Below are 4106 nucleotides of genomic sequence, written 5' to 3' on the forward strand. Positions count from 1 at the left end.
TCTGGCTCTTCATGTATTTATTCAACAGCTACTATTTGTTGAGCATCTGCTATCAATTTGAGTCCCAGCTTCATACTTACTAACTGCATATGGAAATAATAATAGTACCTGCTATGTAAAACTGTGGACATATTAGCTTTTCACCATTGAGTATGATGTTAGCTGTAGGTTTCTCATACATGGCCTTTATTGTGTTGAGGTATGTTCCCTCTATGCCCACTTTCTGGAAAGTTTTTATCATGAATGGGTGTTGAATTTTGTCAAAAGCTTTTTCTGCATCTATTGAGATGATCATCTGGTTTTTATTCTTCAGTTTGTTGATGTGGTGTATTACACTGATTGATTTGCGGAGATTGAAAAATCCTTGCGTCCCTGGGATAAATGCCACTTGATCATGGTGTATGATCCTTTTAATGTATTGCTGGATTCGGTTTGCTACTGTTTTGTTGAGGATTTTTCCGTTTATGTTCATCAGTGATAGTGGCCTGTAATTTTCTTTTTTGTGGAATCTTTGTCTGGTTTTGGTATCAGGGTGATGATGGTCTCATAGAATGAGTTTGGGAGTATTCCTTAAACTGTGGACATATTAAATAAGCAAATATACTTGAAATAGGCTTCAGCAAGCAGAAGGGTCTCAACAGATGTTAGTTATCCTAATATTATCCTAGAGGCAATACACTTCCTTTTTTAAAACACATCTTTATATTAAATTGCCATTGCTTGCAAGCAAGAGTCTTAATTTAAAGAAACTGCAGCCCAGAGAGGTGACATGACCTGCCTGAGATCATACAGCAAAATGAGTGGGAGGTATATCTAGAAACCCAAATGATTGATGTTATGAGTCTGGTGCCCCCAAACAGATTATTGAGACTCAAGGTTCCTACACACAGCAGGAGCCTGTGCAATTACTACTGGTCAAAGCAAGCCCACTCGATGTGGGAAATACAGTGCTGCCTACAGTGCTGAGATCTACTTCCTGTTGATGCTTCCTTTACACCACTGCAAACTTGAGGTCCCCCAACAGATATACTCCTCACGCTATCCTGCCTACCTCCAGTATTACAGTCTCTACAAAAACACTTTTAGATAAAAACACTACCATAAGATAGCCCTTTCATTTCTCTAAATTGTCAAGAACACAGGAGAGGAGAATATGTCTGTTACTCAGATGTTGGCCCACTAGTTGCCTTGCATGTTGCTATGAGTAGTACGTGCCGATGATAGCTTGAATAAATCAGTACTCCTGATAGTAGCAAACCTTCAATCTCCACGAAAAGGCTTGCCTGGCAGTTTAAACCGTATTATCCCTCAAGATGTAGGTAAAGATGTAGATGTATTTATAGTTATAGAGATGTACATAAAATGTGTAGATATTTTAAAGGGCTGATTTTATCACCTTATTCTACTGTGTGTGTATATATATGTGTTATCGAGAGAGAGAGCGAGAGAGAGAGAGAGAGATGGATAGATATGTATATTTTGTTTTTTCTGTTTTTTTAAATTAATTTTTATTGGAGTATAGTTGATTTACAATATTGTGTTAGTTTCAGGTGAACAGCTAAGTGAATCAGTTATACAGATACATATATCCACTCTTTTATTTTATTTTTTTTTGAATTTTTGAATTTTATTTTATTTATTTTTTTATATAACATTTTTTAAAATATTTTGAACACTTAAGTGCTAGATTCTGGATCTTAGGACTTTACCTATTTTTTTAAACTAACACACCCATATATTAATGATTTTATCTGTCTGGTGGTTCTACAGATGGTCCTAATTTATGCTTTTTTATATATCAAGTTTTCTACATTGAGTGTATGCTATTTTAGGATCAGTAAAACTGTTGAGCGTATGTTTGTTATTTCCCAGGAAATAATCCATCTTAAGTGTTTATGAAATTCCTGATACTTTTCAGGAGCCAAGTTCTAATTATTTTGTACACATTATTTCATTTAGAAATTCCATGAGGTTGATATTATATCTCTTAATTTTTAGAATGAGATTCATTAGAATAACTCATTCAAGGACATACATGTAGTGAGTAGTATAATCTCTGTCTTTGAACCGTACAACATCAGAGAAAGTAGAAGAAAAAAATAAAATGATAAAATTCAGATTCATTGTTGACAGATCTGGAAATGAAGTTTAAATATGTTTGCTAAAATTGTTGTTATAATAGTATCTATAGCATTAATATCTCCATCCCCTGAAAGCAGAAAGTCTAATAGTAATGGTATCTGAAGGAGAACAGTCATGGCTGACAAGACACATAAGCAATTCAGAAAATAATTTAAGTGAGGTTAAAACCAGCCTGAGCATACAGCTATTATGGTATTCATCTTAAAGTTTGCTAGTCATGATTAATTGCGGAGGAAAATGTTTGAAGAATATATCCTTTGAAAAAGTGGCAAAGGTGAATAAACTCCAAAGAGAGCTAAAGATGATTCAGATTATTGGAATATAAAATTCTTATGATCCTCAAAGAAGAATTTGATTCATTCCAAACAGGTCAGATAGTATTGCATCTAGGTCCTACCTGCTTAATTTATAACTAGTGCAGACACAGACTTCATACCTGATGAGCTATTAGTTATGTTCACGTGTTCCTATAGCTCCAGAGTTAATTTCTTGCACCCTTAAGAGTGTTTCATACTGAATGCTTAACAACCAAGGAAATCACAAAATAGATTTTAGCCTCAAAATTAGTGAGACATTCCAACAGAACAAGAAAATAACTCTGAGACAGTCTCCTTTCCTCCTTACTGTAGTTATAGTGATGATTTCTGCTTGAGACTCATGGAAGTTATTCACATAAATGTAATCAATTACCTTCAAATTTATTGAGTCTTTTAATGTAAAACTATTAGAGGATGTAAAACAATCTCAAATATATTGGGTTACAGCCTGTCTACTACAAGTAAAACGAAAAAGCATTTAGGGCTTTTGGATGGTTAAATTATAGAAAAGTGAAAGTAAATGGCCTACCCCAGGGTATTTAATATACTCCTCCAGAGAGAACTACACAAACACTATACCAGAACCTCTAATGTTTAACTACAGCTTACTGCAGTGTCTCTACTGGGAAAGAATGAAAAGTTTACTGTCTTTGGTGTCTTGTTCCATTTTTTTTTAATTATTTTTTTAAGGGAATTCCTTTATTTTTATTATTTATTTATGGCTGTGTTGAGTCTTTGTTTCTGTGCAAGGTCTTGCTCTAGTTGCAGCAAGCTGGGGCCACTCTTCATCGCGGTGCGTGGGCCTCTCACTATCGTGCCTTTCTTGTTGCAGAGCACAGGCTCCAGATGCGCAGGCTCAGTAGTTGTGGCTCACGGGCCTAGTTGCTCCGCGGCATGTGGGATCTTCCCAGACCAGGGCCCGAACCCGTGTCCCCTGCATTGGCAGGCAGATTCTCAACCACTGCGCCACCAGGGAAGCCCGTCCTGTTCCATTTTTAATTAATTGTTATAAAGGACATGAAGGAGATGCTCAGAGTGGCAGAATTTCTGAAACTAACATAAGCAATCAGGTTCTTCCTACCTTGGAAGTGAAAAAGATCATTTCCAGGACAGAGCAGGTAGCTGTATGAATTGATACATCAGTTTTTTGGATGGTGAAAATACTATTCTGCCTCCTTCAGCTCTACTTTCTAGCTACTACCCCATCTCTATCTTCTCAGCCATACTTCTCAATGGAGTTGTCTACACTTGTTACCCATGTTCTCATCTCTCACTTTCTCCTTCACCTAGTCCACCTCTCTGGCTGTCATCCCAATCTCTCTACCAAAATCCCTCCAATGACTTCCATTATTACATCCACTGACATTGTTTCTACCCTCTTCTTGAGCTCGCATTTCTTCCATTAATATTTTAACACCTGTACTTTTTGCCAAGCTCTATGCCAGGTGCTGGTGAGAAATGCTCATCAGACAAACATTCATCATCAGCTAGGTACTGGTGAATAAAACGCTCATTGTTATTGCCCTCATGGTACTTATATTCTAGTGGGGAAATAGGATTACTTAAATAATCACACCTTTAAATTAGAGTTACAAACCCCCCCAAAAAAGTGATATGAAAGAAAAAATTTAAGTGGGCCGTGAAAAC

This window comes from Physeter macrocephalus, chromosome 21 (genome assembly GCF_002837175.3).
Source record: "Physeter macrocephalus isolate SW-GA chromosome 21, ASM283717v5, whole genome shotgun sequence".
Classification (NCBI taxonomy): Eukaryota; Metazoa; Chordata; class Mammalia; order Artiodactyla; family Physeteridae; genus Physeter; species Physeter macrocephalus.